Source organism: Lontra canadensis, unplaced genomic scaffold (assembly GCF_010015895.1).
Source record: "Lontra canadensis isolate GAN:19392208 unplaced genomic scaffold, GSC_riverotter_1.0 scaffold90, whole genome shotgun sequence".
Lineage (NCBI taxonomy): Eukaryota > Metazoa > Chordata > Mammalia > Carnivora > Mustelidae > Lontra > Lontra canadensis.
Genome location: NW_022631084.1, coordinates 3,277,238 through 3,292,930, shown reverse-complemented (window position 1 = coordinate 3,292,930; position 15,693 = coordinate 3,277,238). Strand labels below are relative to the sequence as shown.

The window sequence follows — 15,693 nt, the reverse complement described above, 5'->3', positions numbered from 1 at the left end:
GAATATGCTTTTATTTCTACAGTATAGAGTTCTAAAAATGAGATTGCTGAGTAAATGTGTATATTTTCATGCAATAATTTCCAAAAGACATTCTGTGAAAACCTAGGTTTTTGGAGAAGGTTTTGTTGTTGTTGTCGATGTTATTTGTTTCGATGTTTTTAAGGGACTGAGGAAATATCTACTGAGTTGCACATATGGCTCACTTGTGTCTCAACTAAAGCAGGTCTGCTTTTCATACATCGATATATTGCTATGGTAGCTATTCTTAACTATTCACCAGAATATTTCTACTTTTCCCTGAGCATATATCAATACTACATATTCTAAATCCCCTTTCTTTTTCATGGGGCCATGTAACAGAGTTCTAATAATGGAATGAGAACAGAATAAATGAGATCAGCCCCTTCCAATTCTGCCCCATGAAAGCCTCCCACATGTACTTGCTCCCTGACCTATTCACCTTTTGGTTGACCCAGAGGAGACCATCACAACGAAGCTAAGCCAGCTGAAGATTGAAGAAGTTCTGTAAATTTAACTGATTGTGGGGAGATGAATCCTCCTGTTGGCCAGGAAAACTCATCTGGGAATATTATTTCACAGAAAAAAAATAATGTTCTGTTTAAGCTGCTGTATTTTTGGGGATTAATTTCTTATATAGTTAATATTAATCTAATAATATTCATATTGCATGTAAGAGCTCAGTAGAATAAATGTTTTCTGAAGTCAAGTACCCTGCTTATTTAATGCCTTGTTCAATGTTTAATATAATACCTAAAAGATGAATAACTCAACTTTGTGAGAATAGTGACAGGATGATGATTGTTGAAACTAAAAGAAACAAGGTATTTTTAGAAGTGCAATATCATCCTATAGGACAGAGGGTCGGTATTTATCTCCAGCTTGAGGGCATAAGAAAATAAAAATAAACTATATATAGACTTCAATTTACTAACCTTTATTTTGAGATCTTATAAAACACATAAAAATAATCTTTCTTATAATAAATTGTGTTTTGGAGGCTGATAAATACGTGATACTTTTTAATAAAATATGATCAGATCAAGATTAAAATGGGATCATTGGTAATCCTTGTGCCATCCCTTACCAAAAGCAATAATAATATTATGTAATAAAGATCAGAAGGAAGAACTTATCCCTCTTCATGATATTAAAAAAACAGATTACAGCATTTTCTTTCTCTTTTCTTATTTTTTCTTTTGTCATTGATCTTCTCTTAAAGCAAAATTGGATTTGTTTCCCAAAACTAGCCTCCCAAAAAATAGGATTTCTCTTTCTATTCTTTCTTCTTTCCTCAATTTTATTAGCGCCATTAAGATGACTAAAGCAAAAAGAGAGGCACAGTGAGGTTTGAGGTCCAGGTAAGGAAAGAAGCCAAATGAGGTGGGAAAAATAGTTGCCAGATATTAGTTATATAAAGGGGGATAGAGAAAATAAATGAAAGATATTGGATATTTCTAGACAAATTCCCCAGTGTTAGCAAAAGGAATTACAAACATGAGAAGAGGGAAATCTGGAATGAATCTCATGGTGATGGATTGGAACTGGAGTTAGTGTGAAATTATATATATAGGTGTATGTGCATGTGTGTGAAAGTGTTTGTACCTTTATATATATCCATATGTATAAACATATATTTTTATATATTTATGCATATAGTTAATGCATGCACACGTGCACACACACATACATACATATTTTGTTCTCATTCTGGAAAGACCACAGAGCACCAAGCAGCCATAATCAAAACAAATACCAAGATCTGTTTCCAAATTCATTTCTTTCCTAAAAGAACTTGATCTCATTGGAGAAATACCTATTTCTATGCAAGAAAAACTACAATATGAACCTGTAATATCTCATGCAAAAAAGTACAGAAATGTTCAGAAGAATTAAAATATATCAGAAAAATACTTGGAAATCATCCTAATAAAGTTACATTCAAAAAAAGAATCTTGCTATATCGTTAGAATACTACTACTAATCTGCATTTTATGACTTATTAAAACAATCTATATATTGTGGCCTACACAAAAATTATATATGACAAATTTATTTTTTCATATTCATTTTCATAACATATTTATTTTTCATTTTTCAAAAACTTATAAATTGCCCCTTTTTAATTATATTTTCTAATTTAAAGATATCAGAATACATTATTTCCTAATAGTGAGACAATTTTGTATTAACTTCAAGATAGACAAAGTGACCAGTGGAACAGAAGAGAGAGTCCAGAAATACATCCATACATATATGGTCACCTAATTTACAACAAAGCTAACAATGTGGTGTAAAAGGGAGAGGATGTATTTTTTTAGAAAGGTCTTTTGACCCCATACCTCACATCACATACAGAAGTCATTTTCAGAGGGTTTGAAAATCTAAATGAAAAATAAAATAAGGGGCCCCTGGGTGGATCAGTCAGTTATGCATCTGCCTTCGGCTCAGGTCATTGTCTCAGGTCCTGGGATTGAGCCCCACATCTGGCTCTCTATTCAGTGGAGAGCCTGCTTCTCCCTCTCCCTCTGCCTGCAGCTCTGCCTACTTGTGCTCTTTCTCTCTGTTGAATAAATAAACGAATCTTTAAAACAAATTTAAAGAAGTAAAAGAATAAAATTTCCAGTAGAAAACATAAAAGAGCTTTTTTGTGACTTTAGAGCATCCAAAGACTGCTTTTTAGAAGATCACAAAATTTGAGGGAAGTGCCTGAGTGGCTCAGTAATTTAAGCATCCAACTCTTGATTTCAGCTCAATTCATGATCTCAGGGTTCTGAGATAGAGCCCTGCATAGGGCTCTGGACTTAGTGGGGAGTCTGCTTGAGATTCTCTCCCTGTCACTCTACCCCTCCCCCAGCTTCCTATCTCGCTCACTCTCTCAAATATACAAATAAATACTTTTTAAAAGATTTTATTTATTTATTTGACAGAGAGAGAGATCACAAGTAGGCAGAGAGGCAGGCAGAGAGAAGGGGAAGCAGGCTCCCTGCTGAGCAGAGAGCCCAATGCAAGACTCGATCCCAGGACCCTGGGATCATGACCTGAGCCGAAGGCAGAGGCTTTAACCCACTGAGCCACCCAGATGCCCCTACAAATAAAGCTTTAAAAAATAAAATAAAATGAGAAACCACAAAATTTATGACAATGAAAGAAAAAAGTTAAAATTTATTAAAATTAATTAGCTTACATTAACAAAAGACACCATCAAGAAAATAGAAAAGCAATTTACTAAGTGGAAGAAAATTTTTTTCTAAAAGATTATTTGTTTGTCATAGAGAAAGAGTGCACGTGCAAGCAGGAAGAGTGGCAGGCAGAGAGAGAGGGAGAAGTAGGCTCCCTGCTGAGCAATGAGCCTGATGCAGGACTCAATCCCAGGACCCTGAGATCATGACCTGAGCCAAAGGCAGCTGCTTAACCGACTGAGCCACCCAGGCACACCATAAGTGGGAGAAAATATTAATGATACATATATCCTCAAAAGAGTCATCCAAAATATATCAGGAACAACAAACCAATAACAATAAAGAGATAATCTGGTAAAAATGGACAAAATACTTGAACAAATGCTTTATAAAAGATTTCTAAATGCTCACTAAACATGAAAAATCACTAGCAGTCATTCTTAGGTCTATGCCCAATAAAAATTCCTATATATGTTGACCAAAGACAAATATTAAATATGCATAACAACACACTTTGTACAACTCCAAACTGTCCACTAACCATGTACTATTATTAAGAGAATGAATTAACAAATTATGGAACATTGATAAAGTGGAATACTATAGAGCAACAGACATGACATACAACTACACACAAGAATAATTTCATAAACATAAAATTGAATGAAGTAAGCCAAACTGAGAAGAGAGAACTGCATAATTTCATTTACTTAAAGTAAGAAACAGTCCAAACTAATCCATTGAGTAAGAGTCAGAAAAATGAGTATCTTCAATTAGAAGAAATTTGTTGGATGGAAGGAAACACAAGACCAAAGATGGAGTTAAGTTTTGTTTCTTAATCTGAGTGCTGGTGATGACAGATGTTTTCATTTGAGAAAATATATTGGCCTCTATACTTATGTTTGTTTTCTTTTCTATATGTATGTACATTTTGATAAACAACTTTTTTAATGGAAGTTATCAAATGAGAATGAATTTTTATCATATACCAAATGGGATCTAAAATATATGAGCATAGAAATGCACAAATCCTATAAATTTTGAAGTACGTCTATAAGCAACTATTTTAATAACTTATTTAACAGCATATTTTAACAAGTATGCCTTGGAATAAATGTCATACAATTAGATTAAGAATTTCTAAACCTTTATTAAATGTTTACTGAATGTCTTATTTTTGCAGTTATCACAAGGTAAACTTGTGAAAACAGAGACTATTCTCATAGTAATTCTCATACAACATTGTAGGCATTTCTGCCATAAAATGTTTTATTGCTACAGATTTGTAAAACCCACTTGTTTTTGAATGTATCAGGTTTAATTTTTTACATATGGATGGTCTAAAATCTAGTGGAAAATATCACTTTACTTTTAGGAACTGGAATCATCACCTACTAACGACTGATGTAGTGGACAACCTTAGTGAAACATCCCTCAAGATGAACTTATTTATGCTTTATGTCCTGCTTGTCTTTTTCTTTCCATAGTAAGCAAGTGCTTTTTTTTTTTTTTCTTCCCAAGAAAGTCACTTTCTTCTCTTCTTTAGAATTTTTTGCTAGTGTTTGGCTCCATGAGGACATCAATTAATCCCTACAACTTTGATCCTTTTTTTTTCTTAAGTAGACTCCACACCCAGTTTGAAGCCCAATGCAGGGCTTGACCTCACTATCCTGAGATTAAGACCTGAGTTGAAGAGTCCACATGTAACCACCTGAGCCACTCAGGCACACCTGATCCATACAATTTTGGGAAAGGAAGAGAGGGGAAAGACATTTTTCAACTTGATAGGAAGATAAAGATATCTCCTTGATTCTAGGTTAGATAACTAAGTTTGTAAAAGCACTAAGAGTTGCTAATTTGAAGTGAACAAGTAAACAGACTGTTTACACTTTTGAGGTCCCAAGCAACTTGGAAAATTACTCATTTGTAAAAACTAGAACCTAAAGAATACTTCCCTGTAAACTTGAGTGATAACCTGGGTCAAATCTGACACTTAAAGAGTGGGGTTGATGTCAGAATCAATTTCCACATGAAAGATAAGCTCAGAGTTTTGCCCTCATTGGGTCAAACAAGGCAGGATTGCCTCAGCTCTTGACTGCAGCAGCTCAAACCCAATGATTCTATAGCCTGTGACCACAGTGTTCCATGTCAATCAAGGATAGGCACACTGAACCCAACCCATGTGAGATGACAAAGAAGAACCTAGCTTAGCAGGAGACTTCAAGGAATGCACAAGACAATCTCTTCTTATGGGAGAAGAAAATATACTTTTTCTAAACTCTAAAAATTTCTTTTAAAATGTACAAAAATTATACTACATACATGTTTTACAAATAAATGTATATTAAACACACACAAGTATATATGTACTTATCCACATGTAATTATAAATAAAGGTATATATATGTGTGTATATATATATATATGTATGTATATAATCTGTTGTAGAGACTGTTTAAGGAGCAGTGGGAGGTCTGGCTGGGCTTATCATATAAAACCAGATTGTGAGTACAATGAGAGTGATTTTTTCTTTTTAAGTGGAAATGTAATTCTCATCAAATTTAGTTAAAGTCTAGTGATAGGTGTAGAAAGAATATTTACCTATATATAAACTTGTTTTTTTTATGTGAAAGTACTGTTTTTTCATGGAAAATTGGGACTATTACCCTATAAGCTCTTAAACTGGAAGGTTAAATTTTATAGGACTTCACGTATGATGTAAGAAGACATGACTCTGAAGTGTGCCAATAGTGATTTTGAAGTATTTAAGAGTCACCTTTTCAAAGCATAAGGAATCCATATAAATAGTGAAAACAGGGTAACAGAAAGTAGTGTGGTTATGCCACAAGTGTTGGCTCTCCTCCCCCAAAAAATAAGTATTTTCATTTTAGTATTTAAAATATAATGCAAAAGTGATGGTCTAGTTATTCTACATGGTAGGTAATACCAAGTCACACTTGAGCTAAAATCCAAATGTTCATGATTACTTTGTGGTCTATTATCTTATTAATGTTCATGCTTTATCATTATGTTCCTCTACATGCCTTAGACATTCAATTTCCTTTTGTCTTATTCTGTTAGCCATATCATCCTCTAAATTAGTAATGTAATTGGATAGAGTAATAACCAAGAACACTTTGTTTTCCCAAAATGAAATTCTATAAATTGTATTTTTTTTGGTTATTTTTTTTGTAAATTATGGGCTCTATAGTCAAATAGCAAGCCATCATGCATTTATAACTTATTGCAGTGTGTCTGAAACTTTTCAGGTCATGGCACACTTAAAAAACGATACTATCTGCACAACACACTTGGATAAACATTGAGTATGCTTTCACCAGTAGGTGATTGGCAAGAGGACTCCAGCTAAGAAAGGACCTACCTAACCACAGTGAAGATTGTGAGCAATAAATCTTGGCTGTCTTAGGCTGAGATCTCCAAAAGTATATCTTGAGAAATAGGGCTATAGGTAGTTTATTTGGGAAGTGACATTAGGGAATAAGAATTAGTGACAGGTGGATAAAAAGGGAAGAAATGATGCATTTCACCGTGTTGGCCATTACTGTGAGCTGTGGGAGCTCAATCACAAAGCGTCCACCTGGTGCACAAAGTAGGAGAGTATTAATTTGTTTATTGACTTCTATTCCCCATTGACCAAGAATGGTTCCATGGGTATAGCAGCAACCACTTCTGGTTTGCACATTCTATGAGTACTCAGTGGGTTTTCAAAGCACTTGGGGTATTAAGAGCAAGCTTGTGACAAAAAGTGAGAGGCACACAATGAGGGTCTGAAGTGGGTTTGCACCTGGGCAATGTTAGATAGAATGTTCACAGAACTTCTCATCACAGAAGCACTATCAAGACCACTTGAAGGGACAAGTAGCATCTATCTGTCAACCTGGGGCAGACCACAACCCATTAAAACTGAGTTTGCAGCCACACACTTGTTTGGAAACCCTATGCTATTAGAACATTTAGCAAATCTCAGTACTCTAATCCAGAAGCAATGCATAAAAAAAAAACTATGAAAATTACGTGAACGTGACTTACAATTATTCCTCCAGGGTTCACTTTTCATTCAGTTCCTTCAAACGTTGGAATTTTGATTAGAAGCCTTCTTGACTTCACATGTGAGTCTCTAATTTCGCATGGGTAAACACATTTTGGCAACCACCTGGATCATGGTTTCCAGTGAGTGACCCTCAGTTCCTTGCATGTTATGGAAACCCCTCCCATATACCAAAACCAGAGAGGAAGGCGGGGGGCGTGTGTGTGTGTGTGAGAGAGAGAGAGAGAGAGAGAGACACACAGAGAGAGAGAGGGAGGAAGAGAGGAAGGGAGAGAGAAAGAGAAACAGAGAGTTGTACCTATGTAACAACAATAGCAATGAAAATGAAATTTGAGAGAAAAACCTTCCTGGCTGGGGAGAGTTAAGATATCATCAGGACACCTATAATATAGTCAAGCTAAGATATGTGGAATCCAGATAAGCCACAGATGGACCAATAGTTGAGTCACTTCCAAGCTGTTACAAACCTTGGAAGCCACTTTCCCCTTTAATAAACTTCAATAAACTTTGTGAAATGTTATTAGACACGTAGTTAAATTTGTATGATTTAAATAGGCAGTCTACTGTCATTCCATCTGTGTTTGGTGTGGCAGCCTTTACAACTAGATATTTAATGCACAGGGTTTGACATGGTTTTAATGTTTTTCTTCCTTTCATGTTTTGGTTTTGAGGAATTGAGAGCTGTTGTGCCTTTGTCACAGTATCCACTGAGGAGTTAGAATTTGGTTTCATGCTCATGATTTTAGTGGATGCTGGAATTCCTTCCCATTGTCATGTAATCACTAGATGTTTTTAATTCCTGCATAGTTGCTGAATCCAGTAACTTGTGGTCTGCAAGTCTGCCTCTTGACTTGCTGAAGGTCCAGGTTGTTACTTGTTTATTAGTTTTTCATTTCTAGACCTTCGAGTCATAATACTTATTCATTTACCATTGCCTCTTGCTTCATCTTCATCAAAATAAAAATATATTTATGGTAGCATATATATTTTTAAATGCAGTTTCCACTAAAGATTTACTTATTCAAAGGTTTCAAATACAGACTTGACAGTATAGGTAATAAAAATGTATTAGATACACTAGGAAGATGCTAATAAAAAAGGAAAAAGCAGTGAACCAGGAGTCAGTCATACAGTCCTGGTTCTCTTATCCAGCTGGAAGCCTTCAGTAGGGTATGCACCTTGCACAACTCCTACACCACAAAATTGCAGAAGTAGAAACATGCTTTCTAAGAACTCACATAATTCAAATAATTTTTTCATTTATATATTGTAGCTCTTGATTATTTGTAAGCAACCATAATTACCTATTCTTTGTTATCCATCTGCACATGAAAGTTAGACTTAACTGTTTATACACTGATACCATAAGCAAAATGGCCATTCTACATATATATTCAGAATATAATGTTGTCTCTGATTGTATTCTTATGTATATTCAGAATTACCAACCTATTACTGAAACTGTAAAGTCCTAGAATAGGAAAAAAATTGAGCACGATATCTAGCTCAAATAGAAGCTTAGGGAAAGAATTCTTTACACTGAGATGCCAGGGTGGCTCAGTTGGTTAAGAGTCAGCCTTTGGCTCAGGTCATGATCCCAGGGTCCTGGGATTGAGTCCAGCATCGATCTTCTTGCTCAGTGGGAGGCCTCTTTCTCTCTCTACCCGCTGCCCCCCCCCCACTTGGGTGCACACACACTCTCTCTTTCTCTGACAAATAAATAAAGTCTTTAAAAAAAAAACAACTTTATATTTCATACCCAATGGCAGTCATCCAAGATTTCTTTTAATACCTTCAGTATTGAGAACTGTTAGCAACAAGAAATTTCACTAACATATGAGACATCCCATTCAATTTTTTTTTAAGATTTTATTTATTTATTTGACAGAGATCACAAGTAGGCAGCGAGGCAGGCAGAGAGAGAGGGGGAAGCAGGCTCCCCACTGAGCAGAGAGCTTGATGCGGGGCTTGATTCCAGGACCCTGGGATCATGACCTGAGCCGAAGGCAGAGGCTTAACCCACTGAGCCACCCAGGTGCCCCAACCCATTCAATTTTTGAGTAGATTAGTTATTAGTTATTCGATCAACTATATATATATTGATCATTTATAGAAATCCAAGCATTGCTTCAGGTATTTGTGATATTCTACCACAAACTGAACTTAAACTGTGCTTGAGTGGATTTTTTTCCCAATTGGATCATTTGATTAATGACTGAAATTGATATGTATTAAGACTGTGATTATTTTTTCAAATAAGTTAAAATGATGACCTACTCGTCTTTGTTAGATTTCTCATTGATAATTTTCAATTCAGAGAAGTAATCTGATTTTTTCTAACTCTCTAGTGGTATATTCGGCATAAAGGGAAAAAATGACAAGAGTATAGATACATTCTCTGTACAGTTGTCTTTTCCTGCAATTTCTCAGTGTAGCTTTGACAGGTAATGTAAGTTTGCCCTATTCTATGGGTAGTTAGACGACATTTGCTTCATAAATTGTCAGCATGTTCTCTCTTCAAAGTTGTAAAGATGACCTTAAACAAAGACAAATGTCTTGTTAGAATACTAAATTTCTTCTTAAAAAGCTCTAGCCTTCAGAGAAAATATCAAGATTTTTTTTTTTTCAAGAGAACATCAGGAACTTTGAAACACAAATAAGTTAACAATAGAACCAAGTTAGTGATTTCCTGACCTTAAATATATAACTTGAGTATACTTAAGTTTCTCCAAATTTCCTCGAATGATAATTAAAATGTATTATATTAGATAAAACTATTTGTAAAACTGAAAGAAATGTTATGCAGTGTAAATACTTCAGTACCTCTCTTTAATTCTCACCTAGTGACCCCAAACTTAAATCACTTATGTGCCCATTATCCTTTGTGTCTACTTAGTGACATCGTTTGTTGTCACTGTGGCTTTCCTTTTTATGCCCAGACTAAAATTTATCTCAGCTCAACATTTGTAGTTTTAAGAGGTTTTTAAATTACTTTTACATATAACAATACATGATAATTTGGATGCAAACACCAATATATTGCTCATCCTTGGATACAATGGTCTTAGCTCTTTTATACAACATTCAAAGAGGAGCATGCCCACTAAGAATTGAACACATAAGTTATGTAGAAGGGAAGGGTAGCATCAGTGTTTTTTATTTATGTGTTATTATCTTTATTCAGGATAGAGAAAGTTAGCAACAGTTTTCAAATTATATTACATAATCGCAAATTACACCATCAAGGGAGATGATATCTAATAAAAAATTAATCCATAAAGTTGTTCATTTATAACTAATAATGAGTGCTACCATGTATAAGGCACTTGGGATGCAGAATTAGAAAAAATATTCTGTTTTTTTAAAGATTTTATTTATTAGAGAGAGAGAGACAGAGAGAGAGCGCAAGTAGGGAAAGAAGCAGAGGGAAAGCGAGAAGCAGGCTCTCTGCTGAGCAGGGAGCCTGATATTGGAATCAATCTAAGGACCCTGGGATCATGAACTGAACCAAAGGCAGATGTTCAACTGACTAAGCCACCCAGGTGCCCCAAAATGTTCTATTTTCAAGGAAATTTTTATTTATTATAAACACCAGTTAATGCATTGTTATTCATAAATTAAACTATGATTTCCTACCTTTTTAAGTTGGTAGCATTTATAGTATTTGTCTATACACTAAACCAATTAACAAGTACAGAAAGGGTAGATACATTCTTTAAATTGTCCACATAACAACTCCAATTATAACAATTCTTTTTTTATTATGATAATTTCTATTTGTTTATTTATTTATTTACATATAATGTATCATTTGCTCCAGGAGTGCAGGTCTGTGAATCATCAGACTTACACATTTCACAGCATTCGCCATAGCACATACCCTCCCCAATGTTCATAACCCATATATTTTTGTTTAGACAAGTATTTTTAGACTGAAATAATGTTTTTTCTTTTGTCTGCTTTTTCCCCTTGTCCCATTCACCCACTGTCACTCTTTACCTGCAGAGTCATTCAAAGCTCATCAGGTTTTAGAAGACTTTGATGCTGCACAAATTTTAGAATAAAAATGATGCAAAAATTCAAAGCCAACTTTGTAGGAACCAGGCAAAAAAGAAATTAAGGGAATTAAAATGTGGCAGAATAGAAGATTATTTATATTTTTAAATCAATTTTTCCAAAGATAATGATGGTTTGGTGAGAGAATTTGTTTATCAGAGTAACTGTTTGACAAATGTAGGCTATTTGCAATTGAACAATTAGATATTGCATGTGTTTTGTACACTGTATGATAGCTGTGGGTCATTCGTGGACTTTAATAGACTTGGAATTACGGTTACTTTGATTCTTGTCATATAGCTGCAATCTCATTGTTGTTATTTTTTCTTGTTTATTTTATTAGAGAATCCAAAATGTCCCAGTAAAAGAGATGATTTTTTTTCCCCCCTCAGGGGTAAGAGATTGGTTTTCTGTGTTTTCTTCAAGGTAATAAAATCCTGAGAATTTAATTCTTTTTTTTTTTTTTTTTCCCTCCTTACATAGAAACATGTGTTATAGAATAGGAATCTTCAAGCTATGGCTTACCATCTGTTCCTGTCAATAAAGTTTTATTAGAACACAGCCTTGCTCCCTTATTTGCATATTATCTGTGGCTCATTTTTCACAAGGGCAAAGGTGGTTAAATGTGACAGAAGTTATATGTTATGGCCTGCAAAATTTAAACTATTACTCTCTGGCCATTTACAGAAAGCATTTCTTAATCCCTTTGATAAAGATGTTTCTACAGAGTGGAAAAAGAAACCAATGTGCACTATTTAATAAGAGAAGATGAAAGAAAGTTTGGTACAAAGACAAGAAAAGTAGATATCATAAAAATACCAGAGAAAAGGAAATACATGTAAAAAACATTTACACAAATATGAAGCCACTGTAAAGGCCAAGAAAATCTTGGTAGTGATAGTTACAAATATACATTCTTCTCTCACTGAGAATTAGAACTGTTGGAAAAGCAATATGTAACAGGCATGAGTGAGCCAAGATCTGGGTCCATATCTAAATAACCCTAGTATGTTGAAGCTACCATGCAACTGAGGTGGTTTTAGAAGAAGCGGATGGAAGCACTGTCTGTATTTTGTTCCATTTTCCAAAACCACACTAGTTCCAAGCATGAGGTAGAACTGGGGAGTTGAAGAAGGAATACTAAAGACTGACAGCAATGAATTAGCTAACAAGTATGAGTCAATAATTATACGTGAAGGTTTTACCCAGGATCCATCCACCCACTGTCTGCTGGACCACTATATAGAGGAATTAAATGATGGAAAACCCTTAATCACAAAGGTAGCCTCTTGCTAAGAACTGCAGCCCTAAGAGGAAGAGGGCAGAGTAACTTTGGGAAGCAATTCAGTTGTCCACAGTGGTCCCTAATGCTTAAGGAATGCAAAAATAGACCAGAAAGCAGTATGCACATCATGATGATGCAGCAGAGAATTTCTTTATCCTTGAAAGGAAAGCAGTTGAACAGTGTGACATCAGTTTTTGGATCACTAGCTTCTGCACAGAACGGATGTACAAGCTCATGTTGGTGGAATTTGTGGTTCACTGAATGGAGGAGCTGGGAAGGGAGATCAGGGACATGAGGTTGTTTGTCACTGCCAGAATATGGGTTGTGACTAAGGAATTCTTTAAGATTTTTTAAACCATCTACATGGATTTCATGGCCTTCCTTCTCAATTTCTTGCATGTTTCTATGAATGTGTCTTGTTAATTGGGCTTTTTGTTTTTGCTAGTATCCAGCCTAATTTTCAGATAATGAAATTAGTGACCTCATCTCCATATTTTGGGAAAGAAAAGACACAAGGAAAAAGAGGAACAAGGTAAAGGCTTTGTTACAGAAGCAAGTTAGAAAATATTCTAAGAAGCTGACAACTATTTTTCATGCAGCAAATCAGGGGAAGACAATAGATCCTGAGGACAAGAAAGTCAATAAACATTTGCTTTAATATCTCTGGCCAGTTCACTTAGAAATTATAATTTAAGCAATATATTATTTATGTTTAATTTGGTCAAATGTAACCTCATTTTTGAGATTTATATTAATATTCAATTACTTTTTGTTGTAGAGTCTCAGTCCAAGAACTCTATCAAAGACAATGGCTGTCTCTAATATCCTTAAAATTACTAGTATCCATTGATTTTCCCATTAAACTGGAGACAAAGCATGTTATGACTGTACCTTGCCTATGTCCTTACCTACTGCAGAGAAAACAAGACGGGACAATAAAATAATATTAAGACTTTGTAGAAAGAGATAATGTACCTTGGGCTTGGTACTTACATTCAGAAGTAAATACTCTTTATTCTCTAATACTTATTGACTCAGATTTTCATAGGGTATAATTATTTTCCAGTTGCAAATAAGGCATTAACTTTGACTATGAACCAAGGAATGCCAAAACACTAAAGCTGTATTTTAGAGTAATGTCTTATTATTTCCAAAAAATACACACAGCTTCCTAAAGAGCCTAATGGAAATTGAGGGACAAGGTTTGGCACAACAGAATCTGGTTCGCTGATGCTTCTTTAAATTAATAGCATCAAAGATTTAGTCATTCCAGATCAATTTTTTATATTAAGAAAATAAAAAGTCATCAATAAATTTGTTCTTGGTCATCATATAAAGTTTAATATTCTAAGTTTTTTATTTACTGTGACATAATATAGAAGTAATTTTTATATCCAATCATCTTATAAGCATCAAAATTAAGAACAAATTATTACATTCGTCTAAGGTCTATTACATTACATCAAAAGCAGCCATTTATCTTCTAGCAATTTGCTTTGCTCTGTTGATTCTGGTCACCCAAAAAAACTTCCCAATTTAGATATACTTCTAAACCAATTCATATCGCTTATGTCCCAAAGACTGATGCCATCTTTTTCTTCCTATAAGTCTATTATAAATACATTTAGTTTTTCAGAACTGATCTGTAAAAACATATTATTTTTGTTTTGTTTTGTTTTGTTTTGTTTTACAATGGGGCAAACTACAACTAGCTCAGTAATGAATCTGTATTCATGACTCTGAAATTAAGACAGCCTGATTTCTTCCAGAATGACAAACTGAGAGGAAATAAAAATTACTTAGGCATTATAAATTGTATATAAAATGAAACATTTGTATTTATGCGCCAAGCATTAATGAATTTTTGGAAGATATACACAAGTATTATTTTAATAGTGAAAAAAAAAAACTTAATCACCTGCTCAGAATTATATTCCCCACCATATATCCCGAAGACTTTAACCAGTGCTAGCACATACACTTCACCAAATCATTTGTTTATGAACTCATTTATTTATGTGTTTATTTGTTCTGATAACTAAAATCCTTAAAGTCTGGCACCATGTGTTATTCATCTCTGCAGAGTACTTAAAGTGGTTGAGGGACTGAAGGGATTCAAAACCATTCGCTTCAAAATGTGCCACTTTGGACGGACCTGGGTGGCTCAGTGGGTTTAGTGTCTGCCTTTTGCTCACATAATGGGGTCTTAGGACCAAGTCCCACATCTGGGTTCCTGTACTGCAGAAACCCTGCTTTTCCCTCTGCCTGCCACTCCCCCTGCTTGTCCTCTCTCTCTCTTTCTCGCCCTCCCCTTTTTCTGACAAATAAATAAATAAATAAAATCCTTTAAAAAATAAAAAAATAAATTTTAAAAAATGTGTGACTTTGGCCTGTGCATTATTTTGAGCTAAAGGCAATTGACGCCCTGAGGACTCAGGAGACAGTTTTGCCCTTCTCTTAACTAACTGAAGAATCTAAAATAAGTGTCTTTTCCAGAATTAGAGTTATTAACAGAGACAAATTTTATCTAGTGAACCTTCTCTATTTTAGGGCAAACATCTAACTACTACACATCTGCTCTGCTTTTTGCCCTGTAAAGTGCTGTCCCCTCTGTTAAAGCCAGAGGCACCAATCCTATTCCTTAGCTCAGGAATTGACCTTGCTGTCTTTGAACCCCTAATGTATGTGGGGTTCCCACAGGTATGAAATTAAATTTGATTTTTTTTTTCCCCTGGTAATCTGCCTACTGTCAATTTAATCCTCAGACTAGCCAGGAAAACTTTGAAAGGTAGAGGGAAAATAACCTCTTCCAACAGTACATAATGAGAACTCAAGTATTATTCCTGAAACAAATGACAATTAACTAAAGCAAACAAAATTGCAACTAGATGAGGTTTAAAACTCTATTTGTTAATTTATATATGTTGCCATAACAAAGATAAGGTTGGCTGAAAGATATGCAAGAGCCTTCTGGACGTTTGAGTGGTTGGAGGAAAAAATCAAGACTGCTTAGAGCCAGAGAAAATGATAGATCACAATCACCATTCATAGTTCCCTCAAAAAATTTCACTTCATTTGCTTTT

The 15,693-nt window shown here is 34.7% G+C and overlaps 1 pseudogene; it reads left to right on the top strand.

Moving 5' to 3' along the window:
• Nucleotides 1-6,737: 6,737 nt before the first annotated feature.
• Nucleotides 6,738-12,964, top strand: LOC116854317 (annotated as a pseudogene).
• The last annotated feature ends 2,729 nt before the right edge of the window (nt 12,965-15,693 follow it).